Raw genomic sequence first — 10,281 nt, 5'->3', positions numbered from 1 at the left:
GAGTGCTGCCACCGCTGACAACCTGGGTCAAGAGAGAGAGAAGTCAGTTATTCTCTAGGCTTGCTTGAAGAATGAATAGTCCCTGGTCCTCGTCCTCTTTAACTGAGGCAATACAGGATGGGCCTTGGAGCCAGACTGCCTGGATTCAAATCCTACCTTCATTTCACATTAGCTCTGTGAGCCTGGGGAAATCACTCAACCCCTCTGTATCACTTCCACCAAATGCATATGTGATCATGGCCTGCAGAATGCTTGCGGTGAGTAAATGAACACACATAAAACATTCAGTGCCTAGCACAGTAGCAAACACTGTGATTTTAATGTTTATCCTTATACTGGTGGCACTGTGGGATCAGCACTGGAAGGCTAACCACAAGTTTGGTTGTCCAAACTCATCAGGCACACCATAGAGAAAGATGAACTCTCTGTTCCCATAAAGATTGATAGATCTCGGAAACCCCATTTCAGGTTGCTCTGAGTCAGAATTGACTTGATGGTTGGGGGTTTGATTTTGGCTTTTTACTAGGCATAACATTAACTACCTGGTTGATTTATTCTGCTCATTCCTCTCAGATTGAAGTCCTATGATCCCTAATTTTTAGGTGAGATAAATGAGGGTAAGGCAAAAAGTCTGGTTTGGCGCTGTAAAATAATCGCTGGACGGCTAACCAAAAGATTGGCAGTTCAAACCCGCCAGTCACTCTTTAGAAATCCTGTATTCACAGGGTCCGCTATGAGTTGAAACTAACTTGATGGCACTTAACAAGGCTAAAAGTATTGCAACAAAATCATAGAAACTGTCATTAAATAAAATAGTACAATGTGAAGTTATTGCTTCTCAACATATCCTCCATTTCTCTACACACTGCTGAAGACAATGTTTCCATCGCTCTAAAACCCTCCCTTGAAGAATTCTGTGCACTCCGATTCACACCTGTCAAATGCCAATTTGGGCATCCTTGAGGGACTCAAAACATATTCCTTTTAAATGTTGAGTTTGGGGAACACAGGGACTCAAATCATGTTCCTTTCAAATGTTGGGCTTGGGGAACAAAAAGAAGTCTGAAGGGGCAAGAGCAGGACTGTAGGTGGACGGGGTAAGGTTTCCTAATGAAATTCTCATAGAACAGTTCTTGCCACCCTTGAAGAATGAGCAGGTGCATTGTTGTGATGGAAAAACATTCCTTGGTGCAACTTTCCTGACCAATGTAGTTTTCAATTCTCTTAAAAATTTCTTTAACAAGTCTTCATGATTGTCCTGTCCTTTGGGGAAATATACTAAGAATCCAAAAAAAGTCTCCATAACCTTCTGAGCTGACCTCCTCGCCTTGAAATTTCAGCAGCCTAGCAGATCTCTTTGGAAGCCTGGTTTGAATGGACTTTGTTCTCTGAATTGTATTGGTAAATCAAAGACTCATCCCTGGTTAATATTCATTCCATAAAACCATCTTCATTCACTTTGATCTTGCTTAAAAGACTGGAAGAGTTGGAAAGATCAGCTCTTACAGCTAACCAATATTCTTCACACAATGTTTTTGGTACTCATCAAGCTGAATTCGGAGGCCATGATATTCTCTTAAAATGAAAAAAAATGCTGAACCATGTCAGATCACAGCTTCAGCAGCTATTGTAAAACAGTAATTCTATGATTTTTCTCCCACCAGTCTCTGGGCTTCAGCCATAGTTTTTTCATCATTAAGGCTGACAATCATCCGTCTCACGGTTCATCTTTGAGGTCTTCCCGATCTTTCTTAAGAGACTTGATTTACCTAAAAATGGTTGTTTTATGTGGGGCAGAATTCACATAAACTTGTACAGTTTCAATGATTTGGGAACATGTCCACTTTAGTTTTCTTTAAAATTTGATATTAGGCCTGAGTTCAAAATCATTTTTTTCCATATCCCCCCTTTTTTGGAGGCATCCTAATGAAAGTGTTGTTGTTGCTAAGTGCAGTTGATTCAGTTCTGACTCATGAGTACTGAACTGCTAATTGAAAAGCCGGTGGTTCAAACTCACCAGCTGCTCCTTGGAAACCCTGAGTCAGAATGGACTCAACAGTACTTAACAACAACAGGGTTTCTGAAGCTGTACATCTTTGCAGAAGCAGAAAGCCTCACCTTTCTCCAGCACAGCAGCTGGAAGACTCGAACTGTCAACCTTGTGGATCACAGTCCAATGCTTATTGTAGAGCCACCATGCTCTCCTAAGGAAAGAAAAACAAGTGCATTACTGAGAGACTTGTCTGCAGTCGTCCACTGATCCAGAGACATGCTTACACATTGTTGTTTGGAATAACCCTGTACATGTATGAATTGGAACCCTAGTAGTAACACTTTTCGACTTACCCTCACCTATGCTAATTTTTTAACTTAACATATGTTAGACATAGTTCTGAGTGCTTTCCATATATTATTTAATAACTGAATTATCACAATTACTATTGTTGCCCCCATTTTAAAGCGGTAGAAACTAAGGCACTGACAAGCAAACTGGCCCAAAACACAGCTAGCAAAGCAGCACAGTGATTGAACACAGTGTGTAAGGAGTCTATGGCAAATTTCTCATTTGGGAAAACGTTTCTTGTTAAATTACAAATTTATACAGAAGTGGAGAAGGTAGTACAACCATTAGAAACTCATAGCCAATCTTGTTTCATCCCTCCTCCCATTCACGTGCTCTCCCCAAACTGTTTTTTTTTCCCCCCGAAATATATCTTGAACTTCCAATCACTTCACCTGTAACTAAGTAAAAAATCCTAATTATTTAACTTTGGTTGATGTGTACTATCTTTCTGAGAAAAAGTGATTAGCAAGCAAGCTGCTGCTGTTAGTAAGTATGAGGGTGGTGGTATTGCTTGACCTATTTCAATAAAAAACTCCCGAATCACATATTACACACACACACACACAAAAAGGCAGGCATTTTCCCTATAAAGAAACTGTGAGCAAGGAGGGAAGGGTCTTGGCTAAGGTTGCAATGCCCCCAGGACCACTGGGGCCATGGTCTCGGAGGCAGGGCCGCGTGGGGCGAGCAGGAGATGTAGGATTTTCGTAGGGGCTCTTCCAGTTCTCACCTCCTGAGCTACCTCCTCGTACGCACGCTGGCAGCAAGGAGACGGGACAGGAGGTAAGGTCACACTGGCCCACAGGTCAGATCGCCTCCGCGACCACTGCCTCCCTTATTCCACCTTCTCTAGGACCCGCAAAAGCGTGCGCAAGGCGGAGTCAGGCGCAAAGCAAGCCGGTCTGGGGGCGGGGCGAAATGGCTAGGGGCAGAGCCGAGCGCAAGGCACGCCGGTCCAGGGGCGGGGCGGGGCTGGGTGCTAAGCGGGCTGGTTGTAGGTTTGGGCTATAGGGGAAGGGTTTAGTGGGACGAGCTGTCTGTAGGGTTTAAGGTCTTCGCTCTCAGCTCTTCTGTTACCTGGACTCTTTAAGGTTGGCTCGCGATTTGTCTGCGGCATTGCTAGCGGATGACTGAGCCACGCCGGCTGCTTGTGGCAGCTTCCCTTTGCATAGCGTTTAACCCTCGAGGAATTGGCTGCCCCAAGAGGGTGACTGCCTTGTGAGCGTCTCGATTTCGTCTATGGTAGTGCCGCCAACGGAACCTACCCCCGTCCCACTGCCAGGACCGTGCCTTTCCTCTTTGGAAGCACTCACTACCAGGGGACATGTTGAGCTACATCCGCTGCCTCCCCAGAGAACAGCGGTCACTAGTCACAACCTTCCCAACAGTTGTGGGCCAAAGCTAGCTCAGTACCTGTTTTGTGGCTACCGTTTTATTGGAACACAGCTGCGCTCATTCCCTTACATATTGTCTCTAGCTGCTTTTCCGCCACAAGAATAGAGTTGAGGAATTACAATAAACAGGCTCACAAAGCCTAAAATATTTACAATCTAGCCCTATGTTGTTGTTAGGTGCCATCGAGTCGGTACTGACTCATAGCGACCTTATGTACAGCAGAACGAAATACTGCCGGATCCTGGGCCAACCTCACTACTGTTGCCACTCTTGAGTCCACCGATGCTGCCACTTGGCCAATCCATCTCGTTGGGGTCTTCTTCTTTTTCTCTGCCCCTCCATTATACCCATTTTACAGGTCAAGAAGCAGTCATGTGCAGAATGTGCATACTAGTATGCACCTGGTATGTATCAGAGCAGGATAAAACTCAATTCGTACACATTTCCCATTATCCCTCTTACCTCATGCAAATTCTCCCTTGAGGGTCTTATCTCTCGGTCTGACTTTTCCTCCCATTTCAGCTGTCTCTGGTGCCCTCACCCCCATCCTGGATGGAAGAAGACCCAGATGAATGGATCTTTGGGGTTGGACTTTGAAAGGTTAGCTGCCTCTTGACTATTGTGTCTCTAGACAACCCACCAATGTAGTGACCAATGGAGGGTCTTTTGTTTTTGAGTTGATGGAAATGTCCTGGGATTAGGTAGTAGTGATGATTGCACACAATTATGACTATACTACAAACCACTGCAATATACACTGGATAAAATGGTAAATTTTATCTCAAAAATGCATATATTAAAAAGCTGGCTAGCCAACACCACTGCAGAATTGATTATTACTTATTGCAGGGCGCTCATTATTTATAATAGGCCTTCTAGCCATATTGTCCCATTCTGTGATGTATTGTAAATCCTAGCGTCTGTGCCTGTCATTGGAGCCCTGGTGTGGCGCTGTAGGATAAGCACTAGACTGCTAACCAAAAGGTTGGTGGTTCACTCTCTTGCTCTGGATCTTTTATCAGGTTCATCATGTTTCACCTCCAGGTCAGGACTTGGGACCATCATCTGACCTGATTCATTGTCTCCTGCAGCCTTGTGTATCAACAGCCTATGGACTGACTTGCTGATTTGGTTTCCTCAGCTCCTGAGGAGAATCATCCAGACTGACCTCTGAACTACAGATTTGGGCCTTGTCAGCCTCCACAATTATGTGAGCCATTTCCTTTGACAGTTGTGAGACTTCGCAGTTCATTGCAGAACCCTGGAATGTGAGGGAAAGGAGGAGTGGTGATGGATATCAAGGGTTATGGAGTAATATAAAATGTTGGAAAGTTGGACATTTGGGATGTCTTTAACTACCGCCTCCTAAGGAACAGCCTCGTGCTGATCTTTCTAAAATAAATTATTCATAAACTCATCCAACTAAAGCAACCCAGAAGGTTAGATTTCCCCATGAGACATATGGGTGTTTTACTTAAGATTGGGTTTCTTTATAAGAACAGAATGTGGTCGTTTACTTTGTGTGCTTGGGTGTACAACACAACTATCCTCAACATCTCCTCCCTCACCACTTCTTTGTTGTCTGAAATTTGACCATTCATGAATTCATTTATCTATTCAGCTCTTACCCATCAACAGGGATGAGAAACAGCATAACAGTAAGACTCAGGCAGACCCTTTCCTGAGTGTGGGAGTAGATAGAGAGTAGAGAGTTGAGGTGAAACAGCCTTAAGATGGGACAGACTCGGAGAGAAGCCCCTAAATAGCTTTGGGTTTAGGAGGTAGGATCTTGGAGTTGAGGTCTGCATGGCCCCCAAAAGTCTCCCTACAAATCCCTAATGTGAGGCTGCAGTGTGGTCAGTGTCTGGCTGGGTCAGAGGCTTCCTAGGTAGCTCTTTGTCTGGGAGGCCACCAGATTGGCAGGAGACAGCCTCCCTCTGCTGTTTTTTGGCAGGACCAAAGATTGGCTATGAATAGATCTCTTAGTCCTCTTCCTCTGCTGGGATTCTCCTTTTTAGGGATACCTTGCTCCAGGCTGAGAGGGACTGGCCTGACTCAGGGTGGGCTCAGGGAGCTAGGACAAAGACCTGTTCTGCCATGGTATTCCTGCCAGCTGACCTTGACTGGAGATAGTGGCCAAGGTACATTCAGGGACTGTGAACTAGACCACATATGAGCCCCTGAATAGTGTTCCTGGGCCAGCAGCCAAGCAGGGACCTCTGCAGCAGAACTGAGGGGCTCTAGTGCTGCTCCCCAGGGACCTGACTTCTTGCACTGTTTCTTCTTTCTGCTACTTGTAGGTGTAATTTTACTTTCAGCCATTGTGTGTTTATTCAGCCAGCACATTTATTTACTGTTTTTATTTCTTTCACACCTATAAACATAGCCCTGGTGTGGTGCTGTATGATAACTTGACCACAAGGTCAATTTGAACCATAGGGTCGGTGATTCAAACTCACCAACTGCTCCTCATAAACTCTATACAGGGTCGCTATGAGTCAGAACCGACTCAGCGGCACTTAGCTGCAACAACAAACATAAGATAATATAATTTCCAACATAGATAGGCTAGGCTATTTAGGAAATAAATCTGGGTACTAAGGTAGGGTAGGGAAAGCTCTGAGCAGGTGATGTTTCAGCTGAACCTTGACTGATGAATGGATGATATAGAGATCCAGGTGAAAATTCTGCCAGGAAAGAGAATGACAGTTTCCTGGATCCTAAGGCAGGAATTTATTCAAACTTACACACCAGCCACTAAAGCCGGTGATGGTGAAACTGAAGAATTCTACTAAGTTGGTTAGTCTGAAAATGATCAAACATGCAATTAATATGGGAATGTGAAGGTTGGAAACAAAGAGGAAGGATTTGTAGTTGGAAAATATGCCCTTAGTTATAGAAATGATGCTGGAGAGCTTATGGTAGAATTTCACAAGACCAGCAATTTATTCATTGCAAATTCCACTTTTCAATAACATAACTATACATCTATGGTCCACCAGATGGAATATAAGAATCAAATTGACTATATTTGTGGGAAGAAACAATGGAGAATTTCAGTATCATCAGCTAAACAAGGCCAGGGGCCAACTGTGAAACAGATGATCACTTGCTCATATGCAAATTCAGGCTGAACCTGAAGAAAATGAAAAAGTCCGCTAGAGCCAAAATATGACCTTGAATATATCCCACCTGAACTTAGAGACCGTCTTAAGAACAGATTTGATGCATTAGACATTACTGACCAAAGGCTAGAAGAGTTGTGGGATGACATCAAGAACACCACACATGAAGAAAGCAAAAGGATACTAAAAATATAGGAAAGAAAAAAAGGCCAAAATGGAAGTCAGAAGATACTGAAACTTGTTCTTGAATGTAGAGAAGCTAAAATGACAGTAATAAATGAAGTAAAAGAGCTGGACAGAAAATTTCCAAACAAGACTAGAGAAGACAGAGTAAAGTATTATAATGAAATGTTTAAAGACCTGGAGTTGGAAAACCAACAAGGGAAGAATGCTTAGCATTTCTCAAGCTGAAAGAACTTAAAAAAAAAAAATTCAAGCCTTGACTTGCAATATTAAATGATACTATGGGCAAAATATTGAATGATGCAGGAAGCATCAAAAGAAGATGGGAGGAATACCCAGAGTCAGTGTTCCAAAAAGAACTGGTCAGTGTTCAACCATTTCAAGGAGAAGCACACGATCAAGAACCAATAGTACTGAAGGAGGAAGTCCACACTGCACTGAAGGCATTGGCAGAAAACAAGGCTCCAGGAATTGACGGTGTACAAATTAAAATGCTTCAACTTGACGACATCTAACAACAATACCAAGAAGACAGGAGTAAGATTAGTGTGTTTAGGGGTATAAAAGCTCAGTGTAGTGGGAGTCAGGAAGAGAGCAATGTAGGCAAGAAATTGGAGAGGCTGGATCACCTGGTCTCTTGAATCTGAGAAAGGACCTGGCATTTTACTCTAATTGCAATAGCAGGCCCTTGGTAACCTTGATAAGAGCTGTTTGGTGGCGAAGTGAGCAGCAAAGCTTCACTGGTATAAGAAAGAATGAGAGGTGAGGAATGGAGTCAAGGAATGCAGACATCGCTTTAGCTGTGAAGAGGAGCAGAGATAGTGCTGTGGCCTGAATATGTCCTCCTCAAAAGATATATTCAAAGCCGAAATCCTGATACCTATGAATATGACCTTATTTGGAAATGGAGTATTTGAAGATGTAATCAAGTAGAGAGGAGGTCAAATTGAATTAATGGGGGCTCTAATCCAATCTGACTGGTGGCTTTATAAGAAGTGAAGTAACACAGACATACAGAGGGAAGAAAGTTATGTGAAGTCAGAGGCAGAAACTAGAGTGATAAATGAATCTACAAGATAAGGAATGCCAAACACTGCCAGAAGTCACCAGATGCTAGGAAAGAGGCATAGAACAGATTCTTCTCTAGAACCATCCTTAGAGAGAGGATGGCATGGTTAATAGGTTTTGGATGCTTAACTTACAAAACTATGAAAGAAAAAGTTTCTGCTGCTGTAAGTCACCCAGGTTGTGGTACTTTGTTATAGCAGTCCATAGAGTGGAAGCTCCAGGTGAACATGGGGTCTAAGTTTTTATTTTATGTTATTTTAAAGAGGCACTATTAATTAGGCACATTTTAAAAATGAGGCATGTTTATATTAAAATTATCTCATTGAAAAGATAAATAGGTGATACCAGAGATAGGGGACCACACTGGAGGCAGGCAGGGATTCTTTGGGTAAGTAAGAGAGGATGGGGCCCAAGGCAGGAGTAGAAGGAGCAGTTGGTCACGTAGCACTTCTTTGCTGTTAGGAGAGGGAAGCTCTGGTCAGTCAGCACAGGGTAAGTGGCTGGTCATTTCATGGTGGGATGATGAAGCTGTTCTTATCCGATTGTTTTTATCTCTCAGTGGCATATGGGGTGAGATCATCAGTTGAGAGTCTTGTGGTAAATTGGAAACGAAGGTTTCAGAAAAGCAGAAGAGATGTAAAATTTCTGTTTGAAGAGGGAGGAAGAGTCCACCAGGGAAATGTGAGTGCTGTGTAGTGTTGAGTGCACATTTGAAGTCTCTCAAAATGCATTATGAGATTAATGAGTGCAGTTGTTTGATTTTTCTCCAGCAAAGTTCAGGTATGCAGGTGCAGAGATGGGTAGATGGTTTGTTGGGTTTAATCAGAATAGGCTTTAGCCAGCCAAGTACAAAGTGGAGAGAAAGAGAGATAAAGGAAGTGATGATAGGTGCAAAAGAGTGATTATCTAGGAATGGACCAGGAACTCAAAGGTTGAGGAGGATAGTGAGGACCTGTGAGGGTGATTTGTCTATAAAACACTTACATAGTGCATGCCATGTCTCTAAGAAGTGGCAGGATCATTGGCCCAGAGGAACATAAAACTTCTTAGAGAGGAGGCATCATAGTAAGCCAAGTAGAAGTATAAAAAGACAGTGGTTAGAGAGTAGGAGACTTGGAGCAGACCTTTTAGAGATTATCACAGTGTTTGTGACGATAAGGTCAGTGGTTTGACCATGGGAGCGAATGGCTGAGATGGAGCTTTGCTCTTGCTGTTGTGTGCTGTCAAGTTGATTCTAACTCATAGCGACCCTGCTCATGGATACGGTGGGTGTCTCCCTGTATTCCCCCAGTAGCTTGTTCCTGTGTAAGCCATTTCCATTTTACTATGGAATGATTTGGGACACCATCTTCTTTATTCAGGTGCTTCTCTGACATCACCTAAGACATTATGGGTATTCTCAGGTCTCATGATAATTTTTATGTCCTTCTGTTATTGAGGTAGTCTTAATCAAAGCCAAGTAATTGCCTTTCAAATGGTGTGTAGCATGTTGTGGCATCTGAGAATTTTCTAGTCCAGCATTCCAGTAGTCATCATAGGGCAATGGCCTTAGGTTTTTGCCATAAGCTCCAGTCTTCATAAGCATGTGTGACAGACACTGCTAGACTCATGTCTGAGTGTGGATCATGTGACTTAAAGGCAAGGAGAGTGAGACCGCTTTCTGTAATTCGGACATAGCCTCCTGTTGCTCAGGCCCCCATTTGAACACCGTTTTCTCCCGAGTAGCTTTTTGGTTAGGCACCAGTAGTATTCCCAGATGTGGAATATGCATCCTCTATAATCCAAATCCTGGTCTGGCACTGTGGGTTAATGCATTGGACTACCAAGATTGGTGGTTCAAGCTCACTAGCCTCTCCTCAGAAACCTTATACATGCTTGCTATGAGTCAGAACCAACTCAATGGCGCTGCAACAAATAATCCAAAGAGGCCAACCAAACGTTGAGTTTCCTGCTTAGTTTTGGGGGTAGGTAACAACAGCAATTTATATTTGGTTGTCTGTGGAATGTCATGGGTGGCTCCACCCCAAGTTATTCCCAAGAATTTCACTGTTTGGGCAGGGCCATGGATTTAGACATAAAACCAAACGGCCACCACTCGTCTGTCTGTCGTGCTGTGGTGGTTTGAGTTGCTGTGATTCTGAGGGCTATGCCACCGGTGTTTTAAAT

This window comes from Chrysochloris asiatica, unplaced genomic scaffold, assembly GCF_000296735.1.
Source record: "Chrysochloris asiatica unplaced genomic scaffold, ChrAsi1.0 scaffold00123, whole genome shotgun sequence".
NCBI classification, from domain to species: Eukaryota; Metazoa; Chordata; class Mammalia; order Afrosoricida; family Chrysochloridae; genus Chrysochloris; species Chrysochloris asiatica.
The sequence above is the reverse complement of the archived record's forward strand: the minus strand, read 5'-3'. Positions refer to the sequence as shown.